This window comes from Protopterus annectens, chromosome 3.part0 (genome assembly GCF_019279795.1).
Source record: "Protopterus annectens isolate FY-2018-M chromosome 3.part0, PAN1.0, whole genome shotgun sequence".
NCBI lineage: Eukaryota > Metazoa > Chordata > Ceratodontiformes > Protopteridae > Protopterus > Protopterus annectens.
In genome coordinates, this window is record NC_056731.1 from 1,083,588,501 (window position 1) to 1,083,605,525 (window position 17,025).

Consider the following 17,025-nt stretch of genomic DNA (forward strand, 5'->3'; position numbering starts at 1 on the left):
GAGACCAGGACACCTATGAGAAAGGTTCCCCCTACCCACCGCCACCACCAGTGGGGAATAATAAACCTAAATATGATACTAATTCTAGCAATATCACTTTTTGTGACAATATAATTGATGGTACTGAAAATAATTCCACCTCAAATAGTAATTATACCCCAGTTGTTAGGAGAAGTGAACACATTGCCAGTAAATCGGGAAAACCACCACCCAACAATCAATACAATGATGATTTTTTCGAAGGGGGGGGGTTTCACGTACCCCCGAAGGTTACTCAGGGCGAACAACAATACCAGAACAGGAAACAGGGACAGTGGAAGAAGAGGAAAAACAACAGGAGGAAGCGTTAAATCTTGAGTTACCTCTGGAAACTAGTAATGTACCTTCTGTTTTACTTAATTCTACAGGAGACTTTAAAATATTTAATTATTCATCTTTCACACCTGAGACAGTGTTAATTGATGTTCTAGCGAAGGGTTTAACCTTTGTTCCCTCTACCCACTTCAAGGTGGAGAAGACCTTAGTGGATTTAAAAACTTTCACAAGAAAATTAAATTTAAATTCATTACTTAATAACCAGAGTAATACCAACCCTTGCACTGATTTGAGAATAGCAAGTGTATTTAACCCTATATTACATCCCACCCTTGCTTTGCTCAAGAAGGTTTGTGAAAATGACATCAGGAATTTGGCAGAAGCTCCTTTTAAACCTAGAGATGTAAATTTAACTACAGATGAAAGGGATGCCTTAGGAAGCCTAAAATTCACTGATGTTAGAATAATGAAACCGGATAAGGGAGGGGGTTTGGTTTTTATGGACAAAGAGGATTATCTAAGAAGCATGAGTGAATTGTTGGAGAGTGATTCTTATTCAGAAGTATCTTTGAATGAAATGAATGGGGCAACCCGTAAAGTATCTAGCTTTATCAGAGACCTGTTTATTGATGGTCGTATTGATATGGACACCTTTAGATACTTAGAAATTTCTTTTCCTTTGACTCCATGCATGTTTGGATTACCTAAAATTCATAAAAATATTAAAAAAAACCCATTTCGACCTATTATAGATGGCCGTCAATCAATAACTTTCGGCTGTGCAAAATTTATTGACATTAAGCTTCAAGGGGTCCTGAAAAGTGAACACCAAATTTGTAAAGATTCATGGGCTTTTTGGAAAGCCATCAATGAGATACATTTTGATAGAAGTAATAATTTTTTAACCATTGATGTCTGTGATTTATACACTTCAATACCCATGACATCGGGTGTGAATGGATTAGAGACTTTTTAATTTATAACCATGTTGATCATCAGGAAATAGAGGACATCATATACTTGCTGGAAGTAGTGTTGAAAAATAATTATTTTCTTTTCAACAATAAAATTTATTTGCAGAAAACTGGAGTGGCGATGGGTTCACCGTGTGGGGCTACGTTTGCCAATATAGTAATGGCCTCTTGGGAGAACCAATTTTTATTCACTAATCCTGTGTTCATCCAAAATGCAGTCTGGTACACCAGATATTTGGATGATATTTTTATCTTATGGAGAGGTGATAAATTTTCAGCTGGAACCTTAGTCGAGTCTGTTGGAACGAATACAAATTTTCTCAGATTTACCTGGGAATTTAGTAATGAGAGTATTTCTTTTCTGGATGTCTGTTTAAGGAAAGATTTGTGTTCTAAATATATAACATCTAAAATATTTAGGAAATCAACATATTCAAATTCCTTCCTCTATTTCTCGAGTTGCCATCCTTACCATCAAAAGAGGGGTATAGTTAAGGGGCAACTCGTACGGGCATCCAGAATGACTAGTTAGATTCTGAATTCTATGAAGAATGTGAAATTCTGAGGGAGATGTTTAGTAAAAGGAAATACCCAGAGAATTTACTGAATGGGTTAATATAGGAAGTCACCACAAAAAGACATAATGGTGTATTTTCCCCCCTTTTATCTATTAATAAATCAAACTTCAGTATGGAATTTAATATGGATCATCAGGTAGGACTTGATTTAGTTACCTTAAGCACATCCCAGGAGAAACAAACAACTGAGTTTGAAAGTTCAATTTCTAACTTCGTTACCACCTTTTTCCAGGATGTAGGAAGTCTGAAACATATTTTTAAAAAAAACTGGTCTTTCTTGCTTAATGATGTAGATATTAATAAAATCATTGCACCGGAACCAAAATTTACTTACAGACGTGGTTTGAATCTGAAGGAGATTCTAGAACAAGGAAGCACATATATTCATAAACCACATTGTGGAATGTATAAATGTGAATGTTGCTCCTGGTGCAAATATATTAAGACTGTTAGTTCCATTATGATACGGAAATATAAGATTTATATCAATAATAAATTTAATTGTAACTCTAAAGGGGTTATTTATTTAGGATTATGTGCCCTATGTACATCATTTTATGTGGGCAAAACTGATAGATGCTTTAAACATCGAGTGCATGAACACATTTATGCCATTCAAAAACAGAATTCTTGTAACGCTTTGGCTAGGCTTGTCATACAAAATCCTGGCCATAATTTTCAATTTGTTATTATTGATTGTGTCCATGATACTGGACGGGGGGGTCCAGTCAGCCTTAAATTGGAAGAAAAAGAAATTTTATGCAACTTAAACTTGATGTAAATTCACCACCAGGTTTAAATGAAATGATTTCTATAAAAAGTTTGTTAAAACTGAAAGCACTGTATAGATAGTGGCTTTTTTACACTATAAACATATATATATATATATATATATATATATATATATATATATATATATATATATATATATGTATATATTTTATATCATAACATGCTTTTATAATAATATTTGAATATTTAACATTTAAAACTGTGGATTTATATGGGTAGGCTCTTTAAAACCTGTTTTTTTAACTCTAACTTGGATAATTGACTAATTAATGAATTATGTATTTTGATGACATCAGAGCATATTGTATTATTTAAGGAGTGTATTAAGATGTTTTTTTTATCTGAAGAAGTTTACAATTTGCCAGTAAACGAAAGCGCTAATTTATTAATACAGTTGCCAGTGTGGTTTGTCTTCGTTGCTTTGGTTTTACTACCATGACAACAGTCACTTAAGCAATGCATAGACACAGGTTAACTTTTCACTTCTGCTTAATAGACAAAAATTTCAGTGACTCACGATTTAATAAACATTCATATTGTATTATCCAGTCCTCAACATTATATAACATTTTCTAATTTATCCATCTGTCTTCTTCCTAGAATTGCATGAATAAATAAATGTATATTCACTCTCAAACTAGAAAACTCTTTTATTTGGCATAGGTTCATAGGTTCATAGGTTCATACTAGGCTATCTGCCCTAGGGCATTTATAAGCCTAGCCAGAATGTGTTTGGCTTTCGCCACCCATTTTAAATTTATTTTGCTATGCCCTTTTTCGAGGTTAGTATACTGTGCCTCTGTCTAACAGTGACACAGAAGTGATACCCGGGGTAAACCTATGATCTCCCATCCACTCATCAAGATTCCTCTTGAAGAGAGTGAATGTGGGACTCTGCCTAACCTGGACTGGGATTTTATTCCAGAGTGAAGGGAGCCTCTGGGTTATGAATCTGTCCCTCCAGCATGTCCTATTTATTTCAGTGCTGAGGTTCAAGTCTCGAGCACGTAGCTCGATGGGATTTGGATTTCTGAGGTGCAGCATGTCCATTAATTCCGGGTTGGACATGGCTTTATACGTCAGGCACAGATCGCCTCTGAACAGGTGGTATGCCACTGAGTAGAGCTGGAGTTTCTTTAACCGGGCAGCATATGGCATCTGTTTGAGCCCTTTGATCCTCTTGGTGAGGTACTTTTGGGGTCTTTCCAGTTGCTGCAGGTGTCTGGTAAGGTACATCCCAAAAGGGGCATTGTACTCAATTATGGGCCTGATGAGGGATGAGTAAAGAGGCACGATGACGTCCCCTGATCTAGATGTGAATCTCTTCATGATTAGGTGGGCTATATAAAATGTTTTTCTAACCACTTTGGCCACGTGGTTGTCAAATGAGAGATTGCTATCAACTTGGGTCCCCAGGTCCCTAATTACTTCTTCTGTACTTAATGGATTACCACCTATGTGGTAATTTGTGGGCACTTTGTTTTTGCCAAAGGGGATGACTATACACTTTTTGGCATTTAGCTTGAGGCCATGGCTCTGGCACCATTTGTCTGTTTCTATGAGGCCCTTTTGGAGGATGCTTGTGTTGACTGGAGAGTCGATTATGGCGCCCAGTTTGAAGTCATCTGCAAACTTGGTCAGCCACAGTCCTTCCGTGTTGGCCTGTACCTCCGAGAAATATATACCGAACAAGAGAGGTCCCTGGACTGAGCCTTGTGGGACACCACTTGTAACTGGTTTGGAGTCTGACATGGCTCCAGCAGTTCTAACCATGTGGGTTCTGTCCTTGAGCCAGTTTGCAATCCATCTAGTGACATAGGGGTTTATATTTAAGCTGGTGAGCTTATCTATAATGCCCGAGTGGCGTATTGTATTGAAGGCTTTTGTGAGGTCCAGGTAGGCTGTGTGGACCACCTTCCCCTCGTCAATGGCCTTGGTGACTGTTTCAAAGAAATCAATCAGGTTTAAGAGGCAGGATCTGCCCTTAACAAAGCCAAACTGGGTAGGATCCAGTGTTTGCAGGTCCCCAATATCTTTATTTATGAGGTCCATGATGATCCTTTCCATAGCTTTGCAGACCAAGCTAGTCAGGCTTATGGGGTGATAGTTTCCAGGATCCGTTGAGGCACCACCTTTATGGAGTGGGACCACTGTTGCTGTACGCCACTCTTTGGGCAGATATCCTGTAGTAAGGCTGAGATTGAACAGTAGATTTATGTTTGGGTTTAGCTCTTCTTGGAGTTCATGTAGGACGCAGCCCGGGACACCATCTGGTCCCATTGATGCTGTGTTTTTTGCTTTGGAGAGGGCAGCTATTAACTGAGCATCTGAGATGTCAGGGGGGCAGCACTCTGCTGGGATAGATATTTGCCCTTTTGGTGGGGAGGGGGGGGGGAGTTTGCGTTGAACCTGTCAGCTAGGATGTTGGCAATGTCTGTGGGTTCGGTGTATTTTTTGTCATTTTGGCTAATTCTGAGCATATCTGGGAATTACCACCCAGGTTCCTAACATAACTAAAGAAAGCCTTGTGATTATCCTTAGTGTCCTGTGCAATTTTTCTCTCGAAGCTGGCCTTAGACAATTTTATGTGTGCCCGCAGTTTTTTGCTAATACTGATCAGTGATGCCTTCCCTTTTTGGGATTTTGCTCTATCATTTAGTAGCTTCCTCCTTCTATTGTATAGTTTGTTTATGGCTGGGGTCCACCAGACAGGACGTCTGCCTTTGGAGGATTCGGTCTTGGTTTTATTTGGGATCGTATGATCCATGCATTCCTGAAAGTGTTCATAGAATGCGTTTATAAAGGATTCTGCGGTCTGGTCCGTATTTTCTACAGGCCCGGGGACTTTGAAGGATTCCACCTCAGTTTTGAGGAGTGTGAAATTTGCTTTAGAGAAGTTTTTCACTGTGGTTTTCTGGGCAGGGGGTGGGGTCGGGATGTGAATATCCAGTGAGATTAGTTTATGGTCTGATCTTACCAGTGAGGGATACACTTCTGGTCTGGAGCAGAGTCCCCATGTTGGTGATGATCAGGTCCAGTATGTTTTCCCCTCTTGTGGGAGTGGTAACAAGTTGTTCCATAGCATTTGAGTTTATAAATTCTAGGAACCTTTGGGCTAGGGTGTTGGAGCTAGAGTAATGCTCCCAGTCTATGTTTGGGTAGTTGAAGTTGCCCAATATAATGGTGTTTGGAGAGACCTTCATATTTTCCAGTGTTCTCAGGAAGGCCGAGTGGGGTTCCTGGGTTTGGGAGGGTGGTCTGTAGCAGGCTATAAACTGGAAGGCAGTTTACCCACTGTTAGTTGCGCATGGATAGTCTCTGATGCTTCGTGCTTTGCCACCAACCTGGAGGTGTGGGTATCTTTGATGAATATTGATACTCCCCCTTCTTTTGTGGTTCGGTCCAAGTTTTGGGGCCAAAAAGCATGGTATGAGGTATAACCTGGTAGTGCTGGGGTGCTCTCGGGAGCCCTGAACCAGGTTTCTGTTACTGCACAGATATCGATGTTCTCCATGCTAAGGAGAGTTTCGAGTGCATGCATCTTGAGGTTTAGACTTCTTGCATTGAGTAGCATTACTCTTAGTTTCTTATCCCTTGTGATACCTATGGAGGTGGGTTTGTCTTTTGAGCCTTGCCTAAAAAAGGCACTATGGGGGTAGCAAGAGCCTTTGCCAATATCCGAAAGCCCAGGGTGACAGGTGCAAGCCGTCCCTAGCGAAGCATCGTGGCTTGTCGAGCATATCATCCCAAGCTGACAGGCATTGGATCCCCTTTGAATGACACCAGTACTTAAGCCAATTGTTGAAATTGATCATCTTGTCTTCATATTGTGGCATCATTCTTGGTGAGGGTAAGATGCTACTCAAGGTCAGGGTCATACCGGCCTGGGCTACATGCTCAGAGAGCTCCTTTATGTCTCTTTTCATGTAGTCCAGGGAGGTACGTCTCAGGTCATTCACACCAGCATGGACAATGACTGAGTCATATTTGTACTTGCCTTGGAGTGACCTGAGTGCTTGTGTTATGTGGCGGATCCTAGTGCCCGACAGGCTGCTCACCGTGACCCTCTCCTTGTTCAGCCTGGTGAGCGGGACGTCAGTGTGCCTGACGATAGTCACCTATTACAAGTGTATCAGGTGTGTTGTTTAGTCTTAAGGGCTGTGACTGTTTGGCACACTGGCTTTGTGAGATATGTGTTGCACAAGTTTTGTTTTGGGGTAGCAGCTGCTTGGGTGTCTGCTTTGGAGGTCTCTGCTGCTTCGGCAGATCTTTATTTAGAGCCTCTGAGTATGTTTTTGTGTGATTATGTGTTTGGTTTGCTGTCGTGGTAGGTCTATGTGAGACTGGAATTGTAGTGAGTGTGGTTTCCTTCTCCTCCTGACTGGTTATGCCAGTACTGAGTTGAGAGAGCTTAGCCTCCAGTTTGGCTATATGGTTGCATCTCTCACATGTGTTGGAATTTGTTGGGAGGAGGAGAGGGTTGTCTGTGTACATGAGGCAGTTGTAACATTGCCTCACAATTTCCAGATTCACCAGCTGGACCGGAGAGGAGATTGACAACTGACCTTTGGACATGCTAGAATAATATTGGGAATTCCTTAATAATTGAAAACTAGGGCCAGTGGGGAGTGAGGGTGTAGTGCTTTTAATTTTTAGTGCTGACTTATATAATTGCTTTAGTGAGCAAGTGCCAGGTAACTTAAGTGCAATGTGTTACAGGTAACTTAAATGCAAAAACAACAAACAGTAACTTTCTTTCAAGTGAAACAAGGAAATAAGTACAGTAAGCAATGCAGATATCACTAGTGATCCACAGAAGCACTGAGAAGCCACATATTAGGTGGAATTAGCATTCCAGGGAAATAACAAGCAAACAAACAACAAGCATATAAACAAAGCTAGATTCAGCAGGTCTTGGTATTGGTGCAGTGACAGGGACACTGTAGGTAACAGCCAGATATATTTTAGAAATATATCATAAGTCTTTCCACCGGCTAAGCTTCCCTTATCTGCCAGGTTGGATCTGCCTTTGTTGTTATGTCTGTAAAGCCATGTTTTCAGACAGCTCTCAACTGTCCCAGATTTTCAGGGACATCCATGATTTTCACTGAAATTCTCTCCTAAAACCGGCAAAAACGTCTGACAAATAAAAAACGGAATCAAATGCTCCAATACAGAGAGTTGTCCACTGTTTTGGCATTAACATTGTAATTAACACAAATTAAATATTACCAAAACTAAAGGAAACAAATGACAACTGCACCAGTTTCATAAACGGTACTAAACAAACAACCCCCACAATACGTGTTACTCATTGGTTAGTATCGAAAAACGCTCCTCCTAAAACGTTTTGTGGAGCGTTTCAGATGAATATACTTCATAGCATATACTTCTTCTGTAACATCTTCCAGTTTAAATGGATATTTCCTATTTTGTTTCACCTACAATAGTGCTTATCTGATGACTATTTTTTTATTTTCTCAGTCACTTCAATCAAGCTGACAAATAGAAACAGAAACATTCAAACAGACAAAATAAACCATACCAAACAATTTACAAAGGTGTCTACCAAGTATCTAAATCTCTAGATATTCATAAAGCCAATTAAAAGAAAAAACATCTTGTTAGTAACATATTTATGTCTGTTTATCCAGCAATAATTTAAGTTATATCCAGATGTTGTATGATGTGTTAATTCTGGTCATTCTCATCTTGATTGTTAGAAGTTCACAATGTCAAACATCGGTTGCGATATTTATGAATTCTTTCATCAGTTGAGTTTGTTCATTCTTCCAATTCTTAGTAATTGTTTTCTTGCAATTGATAGAAGACTCTATTGAAATGGGTAGTTTACTTTCTTTACATATTCAGGTATTGGTGTGTTAAATAAAAATTAATGATTTGGTTAGACTAAATTTATCATTAAAGATTTTAAAACATATTAACTTTTCCCAAAATTGTTTAATAACTTTACAATCAAAAAGCATATGTTGCCAATCTGCTTTACCATTTTTCTTACATCTCCAACAAATCACTTTTTTCTTATATATTAATTCTATCCCTTGTGGAGTTATGAAGATTTAATGCATGCATTTCCATGTAAATAATCTCCACTTTATAGAATATGTTGTTTGTTTTGAAGATGTCAACATATATTTATATCTTCCTTGCTTGGATAATAATTATTTATAGCTTTGAAATAATCCAAAAAGCTTTCATTAATATATTCTTTAAATTTTTAATAATTTTATATAATCTAGATAAATGTCCATTTTCAATTATTTTCTGTAGCATTAATGTTATTAATAAATCAATGGATTTTGGAATGGTATTTTTTATTAATCGTTGCATTAAATTAATTGTATTTCCTATTGAATATCTACAATTTTGTCTATCAAAACCCATATCTTTGCTTATATTAAATTTAGTGGTTATTTATTCTATGGACTGCAGTTTATTTCCATCTATCAGATAACAGTAAATCAAATTATTCTCCTTAAATGTATACATTTTATTTAAATTAAAAGTACATATATTATTTTTTGTATATGCTATCGGAAGCAATAAAAAACATGCCTTATATCCTGGATTTTTGTAAATAAAAGCAAGAAAAGTCTTTAACATTAAGGTAATACAGGAAAAGTTAATCATAATATTTCTATTTTGTAATACCTAATGTTTTAAAATCCATAGAAAATTATTATCTATCTCATTTTGATGTGTGCAAACTTTATGATTTGGTTCTATACTTATGTCTTTTTCAATCCCCTGGATTTACTAATCTTCCATGCAGGACTAGCTTAATCCTGCATGGAAGCGTCTGTTTAGGAGTAGGATGGCAGTGCACCATGCATATTAATGAAGGCGCATTGCATGAGCTCCTAATCTTACACAGACCGTGTAAGAGTGCAGGAGACGTGTCTGAGAGCAAAGCTCTCAGAATATACACACCCCTGCAAAGAAGAACAGCAGAAAGCCCTAAAAGGATAAGCGAGATCGCTCATAGGTCTACGCATAGCCCTAGCAACATCCCCCCACATGTACAAGGGCAATAGTTAACACAAAAAATATAAAGATACTTTTTGTTTATGAAACAGATTAGATTTTACAGTAGGTGCATGGATTTGCCCATTGCTTAGCTATGGTTAATGCAGCTTAAATAGCAGAAGAGGATAAAAAGCAAGATATATGCAAATGAAGCAGTATAGCAACAGTGTGGTGGGCAGAACATTCACCTTACGAGCAGTCATTCACGGTTGGAGACCCACTGCAGCACATTCCATTTTCCATGTCAAATCACATTATGACCAATATTTTTAGTTGCATAACCTACTAAATAACATATATTTGTTAACTGGAGTACTGCATTAAAGATGTGAGGTGTCAGTGTCATAATGTTGCAAAGTCCACAGATAATCACATGTGCCCCATACAGTATATGTACACAGGAATCAGGGATACAAATGGAAGGTAAAATGTGTAATGAATGATAATTTCATACAGCTTCCAAATCCCCCACCTTCTAAAGAACCATTAGACATTACTGTCTAAATTACTGCAGTGGTAAGTGGGAGTAAGCACTAATAAGCAAGTGTAAGCAGTATTAAGCAGTAGTAAGCAGGAGTAAGCCCGTTTGCATGGGGTAAGCAATGTGCACACAGGTTAAGCAATATAGAAGCTAACTCTCTGTAAGCATATTTAACAGAAGGTTGGCAATGCTTACCCTTGCACAATCCCACACAAACCTGCTTACAAGTGCTTAAAAGTGTATTAATCACTCTGTATCCAACAGACGTTGTCCTGCCCAGCAACAAAATGAACAGCCTTGAAGGTCTTGAACCCAAGACCCTATACATTATAGTTACAGTCATTAACCACAAAGCCATCACAGCAGTACATGACTGAGGTATCCCCAAACAAATCCTCACAATAATAAAATCAAACTGAGCATGTAAAAAGAATCAGTATACAGTCATATGTTCTATAACCTACTACATAACAAAAATATCTGAACTGGAGTACTGAAGTAAGCCCAGAAGTTAGGTGTAAGTGTAATAGAGTGTTGAAGTCCCCTATTAAACACAAGGACCCCATACAGAGTATGTGCACATGAATCATGGATACCAGACATATATATAACATGTAATTAATAATAAATCAATGCCAAAAAGCAAATATAATACAAAGTAAATATTAAGCAATGCTAAGCATTGCAAAGGCCAGCTTAGTAGGTGTAAGCAATGTGTAGGCCAGCTAACTCAATTTGTTCAGTGGTATACCCCTTTAAACAATGCCAACCTTAGGTAAGCAGGTTTGCCCATAGCTTAGCCTTTTCAAAACTGTCCAGTCATGGCAAAGTGCAGGAAATCGGCCTTACTTAAACCCAGCAAGTGGGAATACATCTCATAACTGGTTGTAGCTTCCTCTTGCAGGCACCATGTCAGGACTGGGAGAGGGAGTGCACATTCAGGTGAAGTGCTGGGGCATCCAGGAGTCCAGAGTCATGGCAGGACTGCTTGTCAAAGACCATGAGCAGAGACTGCTGCAGGGCCAGTACCAGGGTTTACAGTATAAAGTGGAAGTCTGGGACCATCTCACCTGTGACCTCACTAGTGCCACTGGCATACCCGAAACTGATGAGCAGGTCAGGCATCACTATGTTGACCTGAAGCGGCGGAAGGGGGATCTCTTGGATCAGTGGATCCAAGAGGCTAGGACAGCAGGGGAGGTCCCAGCTGTGTGTAAGTATCACTCTACTACCTGTTTAATAATTACCAGCTCATGTATATTATGGATAGGTATGGCTAAATATTCCTCTTATGTCCTTCACAGTGGCAAGTGAGTAGGCCATGAACCAGGAGGCCCATGGAAGTTGCTTGGAGAGGTTGTGACACGAGGCAGGTTAGTAATACTCTTGAATGTACTGTCATAGGAAATAAATCTAAAAGTATTAGTAAGTTAATTGCCAGTATAAAACCTGTATTGTTTAAGGCAAGTACTACATACACCAGAGAATATGGCAGGAAGAGTCTCATATAGGTTGTATGTCAATAAAAGCATACTAGCCTGACAATAAAGGTCTAACTGCTGGACTGCATGTGTTTACTCTGGTATCTTATGGTAATGTAGATTTGCAATCACTTAATAGTACTGCTGTATTAAGCATTGTTACCCACACTGTGCAACATAAATAAAATGTGAAGGAATGTCTGTATATGACTGGTGGAATCCCCAGAGGTCATTTAGTACAACTGAGAGACACGTAGACAGAAAACAGTGAAAAGACAGACAACAAAATCTGAATAGCACATGCAACTGAGATGTAAACCGTTGTATTTTTAGCACACACGGCCATGGTTCGAATCCTGCGAGTGGTACTAGTCTGCATACAGAATCATATCCCACAACTGTACAGATATGTCCAGAATGTCCAGTAAATTGGCTCATATCTGTTGCCTGTCACTCTGTCCCCCTGGGAAATCAGTGCGATGATCCCAGATGTATAGGCAGCAGACAAGAAATACAACTGATTGTCACACATCTATAAGAACAAACCTGTCACTCTAGCAACTCCCCAAGCCAAGTATGTCCCATCTACACCCCGATGTTGTCAAGCTGTGACCAGAGTGTGTACAGTAACAGAGTGAGATGTATGTTCATAACAGTAATGTGGAATCTGGTACTTTGTGTGGCAATATTCAGGTAGTGCTAACAAACATTGCTCCCACAGGTCCGTCAGATATGAACACTGTGCCCAGAAATAAAAGAAAGATACCCTTTGCTGGTACTGTTTACTTTGGTATTGTATGGCATTGTGAGTGTTGCAGTTGCTCTGAATAATAAGGTATTACTCATTACTGTCACCCACACTGTGCTACATAATAAAACTGTCTAGGAAATCCTGTATAAGAGTGTTATAATACAAGGTCAGAATGTAAGACCACAGGAGAATTGTAAGACAGAAATCAGATAAGAGATATACAGCAATATCTATATAGCACACACAACTGTGATGGACAGTGTTTTAGTTTTAGCAGACACAGCCATGGTCTGAATCCTTTGAGTGGAAGTAGGCTCCATACAGAATCATGCCTCACAACTGTACAGATAAGTCCAGAATGTCCAGTATATCAGCCCATATATGCTGCCTGTCACCCTGTCCCCCTGGGAAATCAGTGGGATGATCCCAGATGTTTAGGCAGCAAACAGGAAATACAACTGATTGGCACACATCTATATGAACAAACCTGTCACACTAGCAGCTACGAAAATGTTATGAGAGTAATAAGCCATGTATGTCCCATCTACACCCCCATGTTGTCTTGTCAAGCTGTGGACAGAGTGTGTACAGTAACAAAATGAAATGTATGTGCATAATACTAATGTAAAATCTGGTACTTTGTGTGGTAACATTCAGGTAGTGCTAACAAACATTGCTCCCACATGTACGTCAGATACGAACATAGCTGAGAAATAAAAGCTTGATACTCTGTACTGGTACTGTTTACTCTGGTATTGTATGGCATTGTGAGTGTTGCAGTTGCTCTGAATAATAAGGTATCACTGACCATAGTCACCCACACTTTGCTACATAATATAACTGTCTAGGAAATCCTGTATAAGAGTGTTGTAAGTCACTAAAGGTTGAAGAGGGCAATAGTCTAGATATGTCCCGGTTCACCTGCATGTGGTCAAGACATGGCCAGAGTCTGTGCAAAAAGAGATGGACAGGTATGTGCATAACATCAACCTGGAATCTGGGAGTATGTGTAGAAACAGTTAGTTAGTGTTAACAAATAATTCCTCCACAGGTATACCAGGTAAGAGCTGTATACTGCAGGTAAAACCAATTCAAGTATATAGTTGTTGACAGCCATATCACTGTCCAAACCAAGGCAATAGGTTGGTGTAATAATACTTGCAAGGTACAGATAACAGCACTGACTAGGAAAGTAATGCAAACTACAGGAATATATTAGTTGTTAATTGACATCATTCTCCCCCCACCATATCTCCAACAATACACTAAATACCCACCTCAACTGGTACGTGATGACTCCACTGTAATGTTGGGACATATGTCCTATTGTTTGGTCATTATTTGAATATGTTTCTATGCATGTGCTATGTTGAAATATTCCAACATTGGTGGCATGGTGCCATCAATGTACCTGTATGCTGTTGTTATTACCACTGTGGTCCCATATATGCATGTGTTCCGTTTGCTATGCAACTGTTCCATATCTGGTGTCTGGGTTAATGGAAATATCTATGCATGCTGTTATACTTAATCCTGGAATGTGTTGACTATAACTAGTCCACATATGTTGATAAACCATAAACACCACAGCACGTTTGGGAAGGCCGGTCCCAGCGGTCCCAGCTGTCCCACCTCAGCTGGCCATGGCACCAGGCACCAGCACATCTGTGGCCCAAATGGAACCTCCTTGTCCATTAGACCTGCACCACCTTATTGAAGAACCACTTCAGGGGATGGGGCTCACTCCCCCCTGGATGCAGGCATGAACAGGAACTTGTCACCCATCACCAGGTCCAGGTTGTGGTGCATAGCGAGCTCCACAGGTAGGTCAGAGATCTGCTACACCAGCTCGAGGGCCACATGTTGCGACTAGAGGGTCATCATGGCTCTCTGACTCAACCCCCCAGCACAGCCACCTTTGGGGATGTGAAGGTGCAGTGGTGACTGCCCATAGGTGGGGACCTCAGTCCCACTGTTTCCACTTGGGGGCTCATGGGCTTCCGATTTCCCAACATCCCTCCCCATCAAGGTGTTTACCCCCCACATGCATCATATACCACCCATGTATGCATCTTGTTTGTCTTGTCTTTTAACCTACCCAAATTACCTGCCCAAATATACCTACTATCCCTCCCCAACATACCACTCTCACCTGAAAAAAAAAGGGCAATCTGTTCCCAAAAAAAAATATCGCCCCATACATAGTAGTCCATTTCACACACATGTCCACTGGACACTTGTAATCTGGTCTAATTGGCATCACAACATATTATTGTTGCCCTCACCCCTCTCTCAGGGGTTTGAGTGTCCAAATCAACCTCCAAATGCAGTGTATATGCACAGCTGTTGCTGTAGAAGAAATGGGCAGCTATGGACCTTTCCTACACCCTCCTGCACATCCATAGCTATTTTCCCTACTGTCTTTCCCTCTTTGTGCCCCTATTCCACCACTTTACTATCAACCTTTTTTTCTTTTCTTTTAAAGAAATTAGTGCGGGGGTAAGTGGGAGTAAGCACTTTTAAGCTGTGTAAGCCTGTCTGCGCAGGGGTAAGCAATGCCTACACAGGTTAAGCAACTGAGAAGCTAAATTAGTATAAGGAACTGTAACCAGAAGTTAGCAGAGCTTACCTCCTCATAAACTCACGCAAACCCGCTTACAACTGCTTAAAAGTGCCTTAACCACTTTGTATCCACTGGCCCTTGTTCTGCCCAGCAACAAAATACACAGCCTTTACAAGGCTCAAACCCACGACCCTGCACACCATAACCAAAGTGATTTACCACTAAGGCATGTCAGATATAAATAACCCAGATGTTTTCACAAACATATCATCCAGCCCAGTAATTCCACAGTGAAGGAAATGAATTTAAACATGTACATGTATGTGTGTGTGTACATATTAATATTGAAATTGCTAAAACATATCTATATATGTATATATATATATATATATATATATATATATATATATTATTTTTTTATTTTACATGTGTTGACCGGGCTAGTCTAGATGGATACATGTCCATTTTCAGTAGAGGTCCGGGGAGAAAAGCTCCAAGAAAACATACAAAATGAATACAGAAGTTATGACAGATATTATAAAAACAGCAATTGCAACATAAAAACATTAATGTGTATTTTTTTTTCAAAAGAAATACAAATTATAATACTCATAGAGATTATGTGAGAAGGTACAATATACATATATACATCAATTTTATTTGCAATAATATAGTATACTGAATCTTTAAAGGGAAGATTGTAAAGGATGTAGGGTGAACATTAGTACAAAGGAAAAAAAAGTTAGTCAGGGTTAGTAGAGGAGCATTGCCAGTGTTTATTGAGAAATAGTTTTAGATTCCTTTTAAAAAGTGAGAGAGAAGTCTGAGATGTGATTTCAGAGGGTAGTTTATTCCATAATTTTCCAACAGAGTTAGAGAAAAAGGAATCACCTGCTGAGTTATTATATTTGGTAGTATTGATCAGCAGTTTGAGGAGCGTCGATTCTTGAGATTATTATAAGGTGTAATGAGGCTAGAGAATATTGGAGTGTTGCTGGGTTGATACAGGGCTATAGCAAGCTGGTGAAATTGAAGCTGGTTAAGAAATTCTAGCCAGTCTAGTTGTTTTAGGTTCAAACTGTGATGGGTTCTGAAAGGAGAGCCTATAGCAAATCTAGCACTATTATTATAGGATGTTGCTAGTTTGTTGAGGTTGTTTTTAGAGAGATCGGTGTATATAGGAGAAGCATAGAGTAGAGTGGAGATTAAGTGGGTTCTGGCTATAGCGGTCCTAGCTACTGGTGTAAGAAAGGGTTTGATTCTGTAAAGGGATCCTAGTTTTTTGTTAAGTAATTTTATTGTGGTGCTTATGTGAGTATCAAAGTTAAGGTTATTGTCAATTGTTATTCCTAAGAGTTTAGTGGTTGGGTCAGGAGAAATAAGAGTACCGTTGTTGGATGTGGGAGTGAAATGTAATGGGGTGGACGTTCGGGTTGGTGTGAAGAGTAACAGTTTAGTTTTTTTGAGGTTTAGGAAGAGGCAGCAGTGTGAGAACCATTGTTCTACAGTACTGAAAGCTTTTTGGGTAAGAGACTGAAGTTCAGTTTGAGAAGTGGCTGAACAGATTATAGTAGAGTCATCTGCATATTGAGTGCAGGTGGTGTGTGGAATAGCTGATTGCAGGTCATTAATATAAAAGGAAAATAGGAGTGGGCCTAATATGGAGCCCTGTGGGACCCCAAGGGAGATAGGAAGGTGATTAGATAGTTTATTTTGCCAGAGTACAGCCTGCTGTTGGCTTTCTAGGTAAGATGTGAACCAATTCATGGATAGAGGATTGAGTGAAAGAGATTTCTGTATGTGTAGAAGGAGTTGGTGATTAACCATGTCAAAAGCTTTAGATAAGTCAATGAATACTGCAGAGGAAAGAATATTTTTGTTGCTGTTTTTGTTGATACAGTTTGTGAAGGATAGCAGGGCAGTGGTGGTACTGTGAAAAGGTCTGAATCCATGTTGACAGTTGCCAAGTAGGTTGTTATGGAGAAGGTGGTTAAGTAGTTGCTTATGGATGCACTTTTCCATAATTTTTGCAAGAGGGGAGAG